Genomic DNA, 17,454 nt, shown 5'->3' with positions numbered 1-17,454 from the left:
TATGAAATTTCATAAATATTGTGGCTTGTACTATAGCACTTCAAAAATACTTTAAACAGATGGGCTAGTGAGACTGCCATTCATTTTTTTAGCAGTCAAGAGGCATGTTTAAACTGCTGGTTGAAACACAATATAAAGCATATTCTACATTAAAAAAAAAAAAAAAAAAAAAAAAAAGGTTTGTTTGCTAAGAAATCACAAATTAAAAAAAAAAAAAAAAAACACAAAAAAAAACAAACAAAACACAAAACTAACTGGATGACATGATACTTTATATAACTGTAATTTCTTGACAAGAGAGCAGGGGTCCGAGAAAGAAATACTGTTATACTCTAGAAGTAAAACAAGCAAAAAAGAAAAGAATCCTGTTTCTCTGAATAAAGTATCACAGTATTTTTCAAACTACTATCTGGATGAAAAGTTGAAAGCTGAAAGTTTTGTATACTCCTCTGCACCAGAAAAGCACAGTAACACCCCTAGAAAACAGCTAGGGGAAAAAGATTTTCTTCAAGTGACAGCAGTCTAATGGAGATAAAGAATGTGGATAAGAATATTAATCCATATTTTAATGAAGATAAAGGTGATAGATAAAGGAAGAGGAGAAGGAGGAATGTGCTCTGTATTTTTCCCAATGATTTGAGATAGCCTCTTACTGGAAGGACATTATTTAATGGTCACACTCTGGAATTTCACTATATAACAAATTCCGCAAAGTAATCCGCTCTCTATCATCATCTTTTAAGTGCTAAAAATTAATAATTTAAAAATATCCTATAGGTCACTTTGATTTTCTAGTGAAGATTTCTGTTAATTCATAAGCTCCTCAATGATGAAACACGAAGGTAACCAAACACAGGCAAAAACATTAACTGTAGCCTTAGATCATGATACAGAATTCAGTTTTACTTTTAACTCTCAAACCTAAAGGAATCCTTTTGCATAGAGCACCGAAGTATCCTAGAATAGGTTATGGAAAGGAAGGAGGAGGCAGAGCTGCCTGTGAGAAGGAAAAATTACTGTTGGGAACTACTTCCTGCATTTAGAAAAACCAAACAACGTCAGTTCTTCCATTCCCAGTAAGTGAAAGAGAGAAAGCCAAGCTTGTGTGTTGTTCCTTGAAGCCCTGTAAGAGATAAGGAGCCGTGGAGCTGTAGCCTCACACTCCACCTATCTCCACAAGGGTGTAAAGTGAGCTTAGATAACGTCTCCCACAGGACTTGGTAATCATTCCTGCTTGGGTCCATTATCCGAGCAAGAAAACACATCTCTTCAGTCTCAGTAATGAACAATAGCCTAAAGTCAGATTCTAATCTTACAGGTTGGTATTCACAAGTGTTAACAGATGATTCTGGGGCACAAACATATTCATTGGCTGTGCAACTCACTTTTTTGTTGACTCAAAACAAGTTGAAGTGAATACATCTCTCCCAGCTGCATCTGGAAACACTGTTCAGGGCTTGGAGCACTTGCATTCCTTTGGCTTATCCTTTCCATATCTGATCCTTGTTCTGCAAGAGAGTGATAAGAGAAATGAAAAGTAGAGAATTTGCATCACTTTTTAAAAAGTGATCTCTGATCAACTTAATTAATTTAAGACAGTCAAGACCAATTATTCTAGAAACAAAACTAATGCATGGAAAATGCAAGTGACTTGGTGTGTTAGGCATGAGGGGCCACTCAGTGTTACTCACCATCCCTTATGTAACTTACTGCCCTCATTTGCAGGATATTATTTAGTCAAGTTTTTGTAGGGCCTATTGCTTGCTTTTATGTGCTTTGAGTAAATTAATTTTTGGAATTTTTGCATGCATTTTGGGGCAACAAATATGTAAGAGAGCTTTACTTGAACTCCAGTGCAGCAATGAGCTATTGGATAGCCTGTCATTATTCTTAGACCTGCTGCTCATACTGTGCTGTGCTGCCCATAGGAACAGGATCAAACGAGGGTATGAGAGAAAAATCTGTGAAAATAGCTGTGAAATAGATGGATCAGAAGTAGGTCTAGGCTTATTTTTCATTTTTAACCATGCTTCTTTTGTCACGGATTCAGACACAGGGAATTCTTCCCCTTCTCCCCCAAGCCCACTAAGCCAGAATCTCTACAGGAATCATTAAAGTGCAGCTGTTATTTTTCCCACTAATGGCTATGCTGGACTAGATCAGAAGGAGAAAAACTCCCTAAAACACCGTTTCAGGAAGAAATTTAAAAATAGAATTTCTAAATCCCAACTATTATGACTGACAGAGAGCAGAGATGGACGATGCAGGCGGAGGGGATATGTGCAGCCATAACTCAAACTTTGCTGCCATTAATGCTTATGTTGTGTATGAAGCGGTTTACCAACATGCTGATGGACTGGCATAACGTGCAAGCACATGATTTATTCCCTCATGCAGCAGCTATGGGAGAACACAACCACAAATGGAACTTTCAGAAGAGACAGTTTCAAAATAGAGAGATTTATCTTGACAAGCAGAGAACTGCGATAAAAGATGTATTATTTGGTGGAATAATTGGTGAATGCATTATCCTGTCAACATTTAACTGTGTTAATCAACTTAAATAATCAAAGCTGCCCTAGAGTTTTCATTGTTTTACATTAGAGAATTATTTATAATTTCACTCACATTTGCATCAATGTAAAAGGAACTAATAAGTTCAATCTCGAAGTTATGTGAAACAAGAAACATAACACACTTGAACACTTGCATGCCTACTCTGCAGGCCTCATTCTCATACAGGCTGCACTTCAAACCAGCAAGGGACACCAAAAGGCTTGGGCTTGCTACCTATGCTGTACGGGCTGTCCACGCTCACAATGACCCTGTGATAATGACTTTGCTAATTAGGGACTGCTTGTGGCAATTTTTGGTCCTTCTGTCACCTGAAGTCGCTCTGGGAGGAGGCTTGCTGTGTCTGGCTCACTCACCTCCTCGCAGCCATGTTATTAATGTCTCTTTGTGACCTATCCAGCTCTGTATGCTTCATTAGTCTGTTTGCTGCACTCAGGCATAACTGCTGATTTTTGGATTAGCTGCTTTTGTCTGTTAATCTGCCCTTGACTCATAGACTGAAATGTTTTAGCAGTGGAATTCTGAAGCATTTCAACAATTGTTTCTAAAGACTTTAGAAAAACCTGCATGCTTTGCAGAGACCTGGGGGTATTTGTAGACTCTCTGTATGTGCACCAAGTAGAACATAATGTGTATAAATGCAATGCTTAGATAGAGGCAAATTCAGCCTACAGTGGTGTTCTCAGGTAATTATGTAGATCTCAAACTGAAAGCAATAGCATGAGATCTTTTGACTCTTTACAGAACTGAGAAAAGCTCTGGCTTCAGAAATCAGAATTCCCTGCGTGAAAAAACCCCACACCAAGTCAGTGATATGTTGGTACAAGCTCTTACACTGTTTTCAGCAGCAAATTGTGGCTGGTAGGGGATTCTGCCTTGCTCATCCTTTGAACTACTGGGGCCATAGCCTCAAAGAAATGAGGAAAATAAGGTTTAGCTACAACTTTATTACAGAAAGATGGGGAAATTAGCATGTAGAGTGGTGAAGACAAGAGGTTGCTACCTACACTGTGATTTTGATGCCAGTCAAGCTGATGGCATCTGCATCATTGCTGAGGAGAGAGAGAGAGAACAAGAACCCGTGTAAGCTTTGAGGCTCACTGGGGGCAGGTACATCCAGCTGTATATTTAATAATGTGTGTTCAGCAGAGCTACTGGGACAGCAGTGTGTGGCTCACCAAATGCAGGCAAGACATGTCCTCAATGACAGATCAGGCAAATTAAGAAAAACACCAAGGGTTTGACTGGATACCATCCACAGTTTGATTAATTCTGTGTTTTGTGTCAGAATGTCCGAGTGGGAGAGAAAAATATGCGTTTAAATATATTGGTGATGGTTTAATTGCTGAAACTTGCTACTCCATCCCTGCTCAGTTGTAATAATGATCAGGGCATGGAGCATTACTTGAAGAATTAATGGCCACCTGAGGTTAACAGCCCACAGCTAAACCTTGAGCCTTCAGCTTTCTCAGATAGTCATTAATCCCCAGGAATTGTCCTGTGACTCCATCATTACTTCTAATTTAAAAAGTGTATTTTCTGCTTTTAATTTTCTTTTCACAAAATGAAAGTACTCAATTAGATTTTGTCATTAAATCACATCTGCATTGATTACCTAGGAAAATATAACGAGAGCAAAATTAAATTTGCCTATTTAATCATTGCATCTTGATTAAATATTTGTTATGAACGTTTCATTGCAATTAAGGTCACATAAAAAATGCATATTAGGCAAAGAATGGTATACAATTCAAAGATGTAACATGTCCAGATTCACTGCTTCTATTTACTTCCTTTATTCCTTGCTGAACAATGCATTACATTTGTGAGAAACTTTGCAAATTCTTTTCAGCATCAGAGGACTATTAATACATAACAGTAGCTAGGGAACTACACAAATATTTCAGTGACCTGATAGTGAAATCAATTTAAATCAGTGTTGAAGATATTCCTAAAAGAACCACATTACCACATAATTACTTTCATTTTCATAGGTTAAAAAAAGAATGAAAGAAAACACTTAGGTAAGATTCCAGACAGTGATCTGAATTTTCCAAATTTCTCTCAACAAGTTGGTACTCATCAGCAATCCCCCATTTTTGTCCATGACTCTGTTTTTTGGTGGGATTCCATAGAATTCCAAATACATCTAGAGATGCACAGTGCTGTGATTAATGAGTCCCTGGCTCGGTCCCCCTGCAGCCATAGAGAGGACATTGTACCCCACAGCGCTGTGTGCTGAAACACTGGGGTCTGAATTCATGTGAAATTGGTTCACTCGGGTTGTGATTTCATCCTGAACTTCAACAGGAACTCCAATATCCATGGGGATATTTGTCAGCTTAGCTTTCTCTGCTGCTGTAAGGCACCTGCCATGCTGACACACAGACACATTAACAGAGGAAAAACCTTCTTTGAAAAAGAAAAAACCTCTTGAAACATCTCAGTATATGGGTATTGACCACCTTGCTTAATTGTGTACGACTTTGTGCTTGTGCTACCACACCCAGGTGGACAACTCGGCCAGTGGCTGCCCAGAGCTGGAGAACTGAGCCTGCAAACCAGGAACCCACAGACAAAGGACTTGGGGTCACTGGCTGCTCTAGGCCACATATAAACAACCTGATTTTCTGCAAGAGTTTAATTTCTCCCTCCACTGTATCCAAAATACCCCATGTCCCCTTCACTCCCAGTGCCAATATTCCCCATTTCCTCCATCTCCCCTGCTGGATTAAGTGAACAGGTCTGTGCATTGAATCTCAAGTGAAGACCTTGGTAAGATTCCTCCCCTCTTTATAGGAAATGATCTCTACTGCTTTGGGGTGTTTAGTGCACAAATGGTCACAGAAAAATAACATAAATATCTAAACACGCTAATTGAAAGCATCAATAAAGGTTTAAAGAATTTTTTTCCTCCTTGTCTCATTTCAGCTTCTCTAATATGAAAGCAGATGGAGCAGCACAAAACCAACATCTGATCCTAAAATATACCTAAAAATTTTCAGGTTTTCTGAATATTTCATTGCTCCTTCCAAGTCTTTTTCCAAAATCTTGCTGCATGCTTTTAGAGTGTCTATATTCAGACTGTAGAAATCATACCAAAGGACTCATATTTTTAACACCTTTTATTTAAACCCAACAATAATATGAATTATTTCAGTAAGAAGGCTGACATATTTGGTCACTTCCATGATTGTGGTATGAAATTAAGTATCTCAGAATAATTTTAGCAGGAGCATTCTTGATGAAATTGCATGCATTCTTTGTGCTGCCAATAAATTAACCACAAAAAAAAGTATTTCAGCTGTGAGACACAGGATGGTGTTAGTGAAGTAACAGGGAGGTTATCTGGAGATACAACCAGCTTGCAGCTGCCAGATGGTGTTGAACAGAGCAAACTGCTATGCAGAGCTGCTGAATTTTTACCAGGTAAGTGCCATATTACACACAGTGGGTTTGTGTATTCAGATGGCACAGGGGAATGATATATGCATGTTTAAGCCAATAATAATAAAAAAAATAATAATCAGCATGTTCTTTCTGTTGTCTTTCAGACACTAAATTATAAATCATACATCTTTTACATCTTACATGGAAGAAACATCTTTCTATCAAAAAATCTCAATCTAATAAAAGCAAGAAAACCCTACTGAAAAAACTCTAACCAGAATACCTTTATATAGCCCAACATATTGTAATGCCTACATGTATTTAAGAATAATATGAATAAAAGACATCAAAATTGGCAGGTCTTAAATATATATATATATAACATTTTGTAGACTGAATTATGGATTCCAGTTTCATTTTATAGCACTGCAAATCTATTAAGGATACAATTCAATAGACATCACATGAAAAGAAAACACTAATCAAGACTTCGGGCTTGCTCATTTTTAAAAAAAAAAAAAAAAAAAAAAAAAAAAAAAAAAAAAAAAAAAAAAAAGGAACGGCTACCATAATTAAAATTACGGGATTCATTTTTAGATGCAGTAGGTGGAGTGAAGTGAACCAAGGCAAAACAAAAATCCAAACCTCCAAATCTTACTCTTGAAGAGAGAACGGGGGAAACTTTCACGGGCACATATGGTCTCTTCTGAAAGAGCACTTCCCACACTAACTTCCCACTAGTACTTTATGAAACATTGGTTCAAAACTGATTCAAAAGAAGGATGACCTAGTGAGTCACCAGTATCAGTTAAGGAAACCTAAGAAATACCTTCAAGACCTCTTGCCCTACTGTTTGATCTCTTCCCATTTATAAGACCACAGTCCAAGACTGCATGTATTTATTCAAATACATGAGTAGATTTTTAAAAAATATTCTGTATGGAAAGAACTCTATCCACATTTATTATGGAAGCAGCTGAGAAGTCTTTATTCTCCAGTCTTTGCAAGTAAAACCGTAGTGCTTTCTAGGCTTATCACTGCCACCTTCTGAAACACTGAAGCGCTCTGGTTTCATTACAATTACCAGAGCCTATTTACACATTACTAACACAGCAAGTGTTTACCCTAAATAGAGTTCCTCCTTGTTAAAACTAAGTTTACCATCCTGGGCATGTTCTCAGCTTTTACCACAGAGCAGGGTTAGAGGGAAGGTCTTGCAATTTAGCATGATCAGCCATTTGTGAAGGGTACATATTTCTTAAACTTCACCATTAATCATTATTCTGTAAATAGATGAGGCCCTATGCATGTTTAAAATGAAATTTACACATTAAACCACTCAAGATGATCTTTAATCTCTTTAATAAATTAATTCAGTGCTAATGAAGGGTGAAAGACTGACTGAATCAGTCATTAATTCAACCTTTCCCTCTTGAGAAGATCACTGAGCCACCACTTCTCACAAGGGTATGTCAGGGGAACAAGTCATTTTATAACAACTCAGCGAAACGTATAAACATGGCAGCATTTAGAAAACGTATTAGCAAGAAATTTACTGAATCACCTTCAGGTTATTAGAATAACTGATTAATTAGCCCTCCTAATGCCATATGGACCTCATCCACAAACATTTTAGAGATTCAAATTTGAAACTATTTTAATAATTATAATTTTTAAAATGACTACAAGTAAATTATGCTTTTCAAGAGGAAATTCAAGAGGTCCAAGCACGCTTAACCTATGTAAATAAAGCAATATGTATACCAGTTTCTTGTAGAAGGTTTTGGAAAAAAAAAGAAAAAATCAAACAGAAACCTCAGAGTGACATAATAATAAATAAAACACCAGCCTGACCAAAAAGAAAGAAAACAAGAAGCAGTAGGACAGTAAGCCCAGCTGGAGAAACCTTCACTTACATAATAAATTCAGAATCAATTCCAGTCCATCCTTGCCATTTTTTGGGATTTTTAAAACTGTCTTATCTTATAGACTTTGATTTCTACTAGCAACCTGTAAAAAGTCATTCTAGAGAACACACAGAGCACTTCAAACATTTCCTGTATTTTCTAGGACAGACTGGATTACTGAATGCTTGGGTGTTGCAAGGCACTGAAGGCTATTCTTTTGTCTTTTATAACAGTTTTCCAGAGCACACTGGAAGGCAACTTCAGTGGACATTTTGCTAGGAACTGAGTTCCCAGTATCACAGTACTGGCAGCAAAAGTATTATTTGTACAGATAATTCAGCATATGGGACTAAAAGAACATTAAAAATCCTTAAAACTCAGTATCATATCAGGCTAAAGCAAAAGCAATGTGAACCTAACCCAACCAACGAAGTGATAATCATAATTCTCCTGCTGAAGAGCATTTCTGAGCCTACACATTTGCTTAAATTCTATTTCGGCACAGGAAACATCTAAAATACATTCTTTTCAAAGAGGCCCTATACTTGCTTTTCAATATTGAAAGATATACCTGATTTAATTTGATTTCTGATTATATTTTTCCCCTCAACTACCCTTTTGCCTTCAGGTAAAAATATAAAGGCAAACATCTATTACAAAAGCTGCACAGGAAACAACAACATAGGCTGTGCAACACCAAGAGCTAAATGATTCTCCATAAGCACTGGAAATAATGTTCAGTCCTGTTCTTTACATAAAACATCTTGCTATTATCTAATAGCAATGTTACATCAAATCACTGATAGAAAGGCCCAGGTATCAACAGAGATATGCAGAAATGAATTTCAGTTGTTAAAATAAGACCTGAAAAGCTCATTTTCCTAATATTGGCCCAAAAGAATGGCATCCTAGCTCATTTTTGTGATAGAGCCAAAAGTTTTTTGGACATTTTATCAGAAATCTAAATGCACTCCAATTTATGTAGAGCAGTTTCAGTTTCTTTAAACGGAGATACATCTACACTATACAGCAAAGATCAAACAGCCCCCTGGAAGTGCAAATATGAGATATTACAGCCATTTAGTCAGAATGGCTTCCTCAACCCACAGCAGAGCCAGGAAGGAAACATAAAGGAGTCAATAACGAAAAAAGGCAAACTCTGTAAGAAGGTCTAGGTTAAGACTATGTTAACACCAGATTAAGCCTTTTGTAGTTCTTATGAATAACTGAAATTTAATGCCAATTTTAGCATGTTTCATTGGAAAACTAGAGATTAGCACCTAAAGAAAACAACTTTGAAATTTCAATCCTCTAACGTATACAGAAAAAAACTAAATACATGCTGATTTTAAGCTATCTGTTAATTAAACAGCTATTAAATTGTTAATAAATTTATTATTACTTGTGTACATCATTTATGACATACATGCATTATTTCAGAATCATATAAAATCTGCTAATGGTGTAATATAAGATAAAATAGTTCACTGTAAGTTGCTGCCAAAGAGCTCATTACTTAAATCCTTAGATGGGTTCTGGATCTCTATTCCTCCTTAGTGGCTTCATGAATATTGGGGTGAAGGGGTGTTTGTCATTTTATGAGGGGAAAATTAACCCTATTAATCTCACTACTTTAAGATCAGCAATTGTTTGAGCACCTCACTCCTAGGACTTAAGTGAAGAAAAAGCAATCTCAGTTTACTTCCTGCTGGAGTGCACATAAACAACATTTATCACAATAAGCACTATCTTGCCCACATACTCAGCTGGCTATCTCAGCTCATCTTCTTTAGACTCTCAGTGAAAAATCCTTTCATACTCTGATTTCATTGAAATAAGATTTATTTTCCTCTCAGTTTTCCTTACTCATTTTTTCTAACATATTTACATGTCTTGCTTGCTTTTTCTCTGTTGTGTTTAGGGATATTTTTGAATAAGACTCAGTTGCACCGGTCCAGCATGTTAAGGGAGGAAAATGGAAATGAAATGTATGCAAGAAAGCACAGATGAATAAAACAGGGAGGGTTATTGGTGTTGCCTGATTCTGCCTTGACTGAAAAATTCCAGTTCCACACAGAATTTGATGGCTGATGAGAGACCTGAGTTGGCATTATGTGAGGGGCTGATGGGGCCCCTGGTGACTTTGCACAGCTTTAGGCGAAGTTAAATGGAAATAGCTGGGTATTCTGCACTACAGGAGGAAAAGCAACAATTTGCAGGGCTGCCTAAATATAGATTTAAGAGTCTGACATCTTGAAACCAAGATAGAGGCCAACTTTGGTCACTTTTTAATAGTGTGACTTTCCATGGCATTCAGTACTACATATACTGAAAAAAATCTGTTTTCCTCCTTTCATCTCCCTCTCTTACAACATGTTTTTTTCATAAGAGCTGCAAGCAGGATTATTAATATTCAAAACTGGTTCACTGAGCACTGTGTGAGAGCTTCCTCCAACAGCATTGTAACTCGTTATTTGGTAACCTCAGCTCTCATGATAACTGAGATGTCTGTGGTCACAGATGAGATGTCTACAGTTCTGTCTGCCCACGTAACTCTCAAACTACACGCAAGTGCAAGGCAAATGTGGTGAGTTTTCAGTGCAGTTTGGCTAAATCAATATGCAGCCACAAGTCCCAGTCCTCCCAGCCTTACCCTAAGGTGACTTAACTTTCCACCACAGCCAGGACTGATTTTCTGGAAAAACAATGCACAGCAACCAGCAATCCTGTTGCTCCAATTGGTATCAAGTTTCTATATTAATATTTTTTTAATTTAATTATGCCTTGGAAATAAGTTTATCCAAAAGTAAACCAGGACTCGGGATTTTTTTTTATTTGATATACCAAGAAAGTTTAGTGCAATGAGACCTCCGTCTCTGATTTGTCTTCTAGGCAATGTGAATTTACAATGGATTGCAGAATCCCTCTCTGAAACACTTGTGTGATGCTGTGCATCACACGCCACAAGGCACATCACAGGAGAGAGGGTGTGCAGGATTCTCTTGCTCCACTCAGACTGAGCCTGCTAGGGGTTTGCACAGCTCCTAAGGTATGTTTTCTAATAGTTCCTTTAACATTAGGTTTTGAGGAATAAACACACACATTATCAGGAAATCATAAGTGTAATCCAAAAACATTTGAAAAAGCTTAAAGAATATAGTCATAATGTAAAGATAAATGTCCCATTCAACAATAGACACAGCAGAAGTAACACTGTGGTCATTAAGGAGCTCCTGAGAGCAGCCACCTAAATAAGGTTTTTGTTGCAAATTGTTGAAGGGAGATGAGGTACAGGTACTTTCCTATTCAATAACAAATTCTGCTCCACAAACAAGTTCTCTTAGGAAAGCCGTGTCCTAATAATCTACACAAGCAACCCAGTAGGAGGAGTGGTTCAATTTCCCACACTGCCTCAAATAAAGCTGCTCATTGTAGTTGAAATGCTCCTGACAGGTAAGATGAGGCTACAGCTCAGTTTCCTGCTTGTGATCCTTTGTTTGGACACAACATGATCCAGCCCTGTGCACAAACACTCTGGGTGAGTTCATTCCTGAGGATTGCTGGATACAGAATTCTGAACGGAGTGTTAGCAATTTCAAGGGGAAATAAATGACAAAAATACTTAGACAGTCTTCCAAAATACTGAAGTTTATAGGCTCAGAAATAGGACGCTATCTACTACCTACTTGAAGATAACAGCCATACTCCAGGTATGGAATTGCGTCTTTATTCCAGTGCATTGAGCTTCACAGAATGCCCTGTACCTCACATGAAAAGGAATATTCTTCTGCTTTCCAACAGCAGGCTGCTGCCATTATTGTAACTGCAATCCTGTCTACAATACATGAAAAGTAAAGAGGATGTAAAGAATGGGAATAACTTGGCCACACCATTTCATTTTTCCACTCTTGCTTTTGGTACAATTCAGAGTGCACTTTCCTATAAAAACCTTACTGAAATGACTCTGCAGGTCACCTGGAAACTATGCCTAGCCTCAGAGAGTCCTGTCTGGTAAAAGTTAGCATGTCACCGTTATAACTTGAAGTATCCTAGTCACCCAAAGGTATATATCACCTGATAGATTTTATAGGCATGATATCACAGGTAGGATTAACTCTGAAACAGCCAGGTTTGCTGAAAATAAAAGAAATAAAGTTCTGGTAGGGAAGAAATGGGAGAGTAATGGTCCGTATAACAGAGAAAATACTGCCAGTAAATAACCCAATATTACAACATCATTACAAGCATCATCCAGAACTCTAGTGTGGATAACAGGAGAGGAGACACAGCAAATTATTAGTGTTATCTTGCAGAAACAGAAAATCTGGACATAGAATTAGCAAAAATTATTCTGCCTTCTCTTTATTAATTTAGCGTTCTCCAAGCCACGTGTAATGCTAACATGAAAATAAGCAAATGTCGGAAGCAGAAATTATGAAGAGATTTAAATCATGGCAGTCAACACATCCCTATCCTAACAACATGGGATAGAGCTAGCAGGGCACTGGTACCTGCTATGTGGAATTACTGAAAATCTGCTATGACAGCAGACCTTGGGCTGTATGATTCCGAAATTATGACAGGTCAGCTATGATAAGGACAGGAAGAGTGACCACGATTGATAATGCACAGGAGATCATAGATCGCTCTTAGCACAACAGTCTCTGTACTATGGACTAACAGTAAAGCAGATCACAGAAGATCCAAAAAACTGCCAGCCTGGAAAACAAAGAGCCTCTGGCTTCTCAGCAGCATCCTGTGTGAGCAAACACCAGCTAGTAGCTGCTATTGATGTGAATGATGGGACCATGAATGAAAGTCTTTCCCAAAGCTGGGCTGAACACTGCTGACACTGGACAAATTCAGTTTTCCCCTCACCAAAAGAGGCTGTCTGGTTTATTTCCGATTTTTTTTCCTTTTTTGTTTGTTTGTTTGTTTGTTTGGGGTTTTTTAGGGATTTTTAATTACATCTTTCCCCAGGCACCTTCACAGCAATTTCTTCAACCTTTCCTTACCATCCTGTTTTTCTTAGATGCAGCTGTTTTCAATTTTTTGCCCACTGCTTCTGCAACTACTTTACTATGTGATAGATGTAGACTCAGGACAATTTTCCAACTGAGAATTTACATGGGTTAAACAGCTGTATTATTTACCATTTTACCAATTATAATTTTGTTTATGCGTCTCAGAATGATTTTGGTCATCTTCTCCTCATGACTGACGTGTAATCAGACCTCTGTCTTACAAAAATTACCCAGGAAGTTATACCAAATTTTACATTTGTGGAGTTGGTTATTGCTGTCTGTAACTTCATGTTCATCAATCACAAAATTGTCTAAATTAAAAAATTAAATAAAAACAACAACTTTACTTTATTGAGCCTTGGACATTATTTGTAGTTTTAAAAGCCCTTCCCTGCTATATGATTAAAGGACATTTTGGATCCTAGTCAAATCTCTGCTGAAATTTCTCAGTTTGCTCTTGCAGTCTGATAGGAAGAGAGTGATTGCAATTCTGTTTAGTTAGTCTTCCAAACATTCTCATCATAGCAATGCATCCTATATCCCTAACTGATATATTTATGTGTTTCAACTGAAACGTGTGGCTTTTTGGCTTGCGAAGTTTTACTTCATTTGCCATTACACAGGTGCCATTCCGTAGACTTGACAGCCTTTCTCATTCTTATTTACTCCTCTCTCCAAGATTTTATATATAAATTTGAGTTGAGAACAGTAACTCTATAAAGCGTGCAAAATGTGATCACATCATGAATTTACTAAGTAAAACAACAGAAAAATCTATGTTATTCCATATAAGAAAACTAAGAGATATTAGAAATTTCTAAGACTTTACCACTACTAAGATGACCTGAGCTGTCTGTGAGAACCTTAGGCTCTAATATCTAATTTTAATTATCCTCTCAGAATCTATCCTTTTATATGCAAATTTCATGTTAATTTTCCCCCATGTGCACGGTATAAAGTGAACACCAGCTGAATGATCTCAAAACTGGGAGATTTTCTGTTGACTTTTATGGTGTCAGCCATCCACAACTGATTTCGGGCTGGTTATAGTGGCCAAAAAGAAATTTAGTGTTTTTTGTAGCATAATAAGTGTCTAACAGAGATGGCTGAAAAGCCTTTAGGAGCCACAGTCCAAATACAACAACAGACCATGCTCCACCTCTATCTCATCCATTTCTAGACTTCTTTGAACATAAAGCTTTCACTTCCAAAAGGGGCAAGGTATGGAAGAAATACATCAAAGAAAAGAAAAAAAAAAGTTTCCAAATGTAATTAGGAACCTAAACATACAGATTAACAAAATACATTTTCCATAGCAATTGAGGGCGATTTTGAAAATTCTATCGAGAGATCTTTAAGCCTTATAAAACCTGATCCTATCTGAGGTACAGTGATAACATAACATTAACTAAATTTTCTTCCAGTCTTAGCATCATATTCTGAATAATACTTCTTCCTGAATGTATGACTAGCAGAAGCTATTCTGCCTCTAAGGACAACAGATTGTATTTCTGTACATAATTTTACATATTGAGATGAGAAGTAAAAAATATGGCCAAATTAGGTTGGAAAATCCAGAACATCATGCACAAAACTGTTCATCAGAACTTAGCATCTGTCAGCATGAAAAATCATATATGATTAATTTATTTTTATGAATCTATATCATCCTGTAAAACTGCACAGATTTCCTGCTTCAGCATATTAAGGCCTCAGGGAGGTAAAGCACAGTCGCCATCCTTCACAATCAAAGTGTGTTTAACAAGATTGTTAAGGGAATTCTCTTAACATCCCCTCAGAAGCTGCACGGGCAACTGATCAGCTAGTGAGGCATGGTCATGTTTTTACAGTGCCTGCCCCAGTCATCACCATCCTGCCCAACATCTGCACTTAACACTTGACATGCTTCCCCTTGCCGTGCCACAGGAACAGATCACACAACACCAGCCTTAGAACCTCTGTCTTATCTGGTTTCACTGAGGCGAAACCGAGACCAAACGTGGTACGTTCTGCCTCATAGCATCAGTGAAAAGAATTGGGAGGAAAATAAAATATGATCCTTCAAAATAGTTGTGCAATATTTCAGTTGGTTAGCTAACATTGCAGAAATATCTTATACATTAAAAAAAAAAAGAAAACCCAAACACCAAAACCCATCCCCAATGAAAAAATTCTTGCAATAGATGTATTATCCTTGTAGTACAATCCACTCTGTAATTTTAAGTCAAGGAAAATTGCAGAATATGAAAAGGAAACAATATGCTAAGGCTGGGTTTTGAGCTGATATCCCTTCCTGGCTTATCCTCATCGTTATCTTGAAGATAATTTATTTTCCCTTCCCCTCCATGGAATCTGATACTCTCAGGAAGGAAGTTCAGAAGAGGTGATGCAGTGTTGAAGGATTAAGGCATTATGTGCGAATACAACACGACAGTCAAACTGAATGATAAAATAGGGGTGTTATACGAACGGGGAAAAAAAAAATTAGCTGCCTTACAGTAAAAATAAGAGCACGGTTGCCGCACGAAGCGCCTATCACAACTTCCAGCACATTTTTGCCTGGGGTTAAGGACCCACAGGGGTGTTGTAGGTGTCACGGAGGGTGCTGAGGGACGCGGGTCAGAGCTCGCACACCCGGAATCTGCTCTGGGCGCTGCCGCTCGCTGCGGGCTGTGCCCGACCCCGGCTCCCGGTGCTCGGAGGCTTTTGCCGCGTCTGCTGGTGCCACCTACAGTGAGATGCTGAGCGCAGCTCCGCCGGCTCGGGTCCCCCTGCCCCGCAGCAGCCGCCGTCTGAACCCGCAAGAGGGAGTGACCACTCAAAAACCCATAAAAACTGCATTTAAAAGAGCAAAACGAGTCTTTCATGATTCAGGTAAATTGGCATAGCAAATGGACACAACGCTGTTCGGAAAAAGAAGCAGGCAGGCAAGCCGGTAAAAACAGAGAGAGAAAGATCAATGAGTACTCAAAGGCTAGCCTAGTAAGCAAAATGCAAGCCAGATCATCTGGCTTTTGCTAACAGATATGCAAATAAAAAAATGATTATTCAGCTTGTAGGGAGAAACACAGCACAGATGGATAAGATGAACGTGCATTTCTGATTTTGAATTTAGGCTTTTTTTATCTCACCATACCTTCTATTTTCCATTTTCAATGCAATAACACCATGTCTTTTGTTATTCTGTTACCCCTTTCTGCGCGTTTGGTAGAAGTCAAAAAGTATTATCAGTAGAAAAATACAAAATGGAAACTCAACAGTGAGAGTATCAAACAGATGTGCTTGGCCATGAAGAAGACATTGAGGAAACTGAGGAATCATAGCTCTGTCATAGACCTATTTATGCATTTCTGAGCACATCTAAGCAGCTTATCACAGAGCAGTGAAGAGTCTTTAACTAGGATGTCCACATCAAGTGTGCAGTGAATTCCGGTTCCTGTGTCCAACTGTGCTGTTTTACAGCATCTCTCTGGGCAGAATTAATGAGTTAAGCCCTGTCAGTGCTACAGGACTCAGTCAGAGGCAGTTTAAAGCCCTTCAGGCTACTCGCAGAGCTATGGTGAAGTCCTGTCTACAGCAGTATCTCAGATCTGTTCATGTTTCTCTTCCCACTCACAAAGATAACATTTCTTCCTTCACCTTGTTGCTTATGTTTTCTATTCAGTCTACTTAATCTGGCACAAATAATACCTTTTTGGAAGGCTGTCTTGTCCAGAACCTATGTGGCAGTGACATGACTGCAGCTGGGTTCAGTTGAGGCTTTTGAATTGTAGCTTTACAAAGAAGGCAACTGAAAGAAAATTACGTAATTATTTTAAAGGGAGGTGGAGGTGGCTCCCTTCGCTTAGATTTGCTAGCAGGATGCCGTCATTTGATGTTATCTTTTACAGATATAAATAACACAGATATAAGGTAGTAAAATTTGGAGTTTGCAACATCATAGATGATTAGTTTGAAAAGTGAGGATGTAAAGGTAAATTTTGTCATAGTAGTATGATCTTAACACTGGCCATTGTGTGGTGTTTGTGGCACTTATAAGAAAGTTCCATTACTTCTCTCTAATATCCTGAATTTATTTTCAGAAAATGCAGAGGAATTGGTGAATAACAGGGATACATGAAGCAATGTTAGCAATTGTACTTAAGAGAATCACAGACTCACAGAACAGTTAACTCTGGAAAAGACCTCTATGATTGTTGAGTCCAGACATTTTGCTTAATGAAAAATCGCCACTGAAGGTAAATTAATTGGATATTACTGAAAGAGAAGCAGAGAACCGAACCTACTCTTCATTTCAGTGCTTATACACCAGAGGCTCCAGCCAAAACCTACCTCATATGGCTTGGAAACCAGAAAGAAAACAGGGTCCCACCGTCCTGTTTTATAAAGCTTTGTACATGAGCCTTTTCCATCACACGAACGCTTTTGATTTCAGTTCACCTGAATGGACTGCATAGTTTTTTTTCCCCCCACGCTAATTCTTACATTTCTTATATTTTCCTGAGACTTTTTATTATCTTCAAATATTTTGCTTAAGTTTTGTCAGATTAGCTGCCCAC

The 17,454-nt window shown here is 38.0% G+C and overlaps 1 long non-coding RNA gene across 2 annotated transcripts in view; it reads right to left on the bottom strand.

Annotated features, from left to right (window-relative positions):
* Positions 1–430: 430 nt before the first annotated feature.
* Positions 431–17,454, bottom strand: part of LOC136364548 (uncharacterized) — a 132,785-nt gene continuing 115,761 nt past the window's right edge. Inside the window, exons 3-4 of one of the 2 annotated variants that reach the window (XR_010744175.1) lie at positions 1,386–1,508; positions 431–1,123 (exon numbers count right to left, since the gene is read on the bottom strand). This is a non-coding gene — a long non-coding RNA (uncharacterized lncRNA). Of the gene's footprint in view, positions 1,509–17,454 lie in introns of both variants that reach the window. The other variant, XR_010744174.1, reaches the window with a different exon arrangement.

This window comes from Sylvia atricapilla, chromosome 8 (genome assembly GCF_009819655.1).
Source record: "Sylvia atricapilla isolate bSylAtr1 chromosome 8, bSylAtr1.pri, whole genome shotgun sequence".
NCBI lineage: Eukaryota > Metazoa > Chordata > Aves > Passeriformes > Sylviidae > Sylvia > Sylvia atricapilla.
This window is presented reverse-complemented; position numbering and strand designations above follow the sequence as displayed.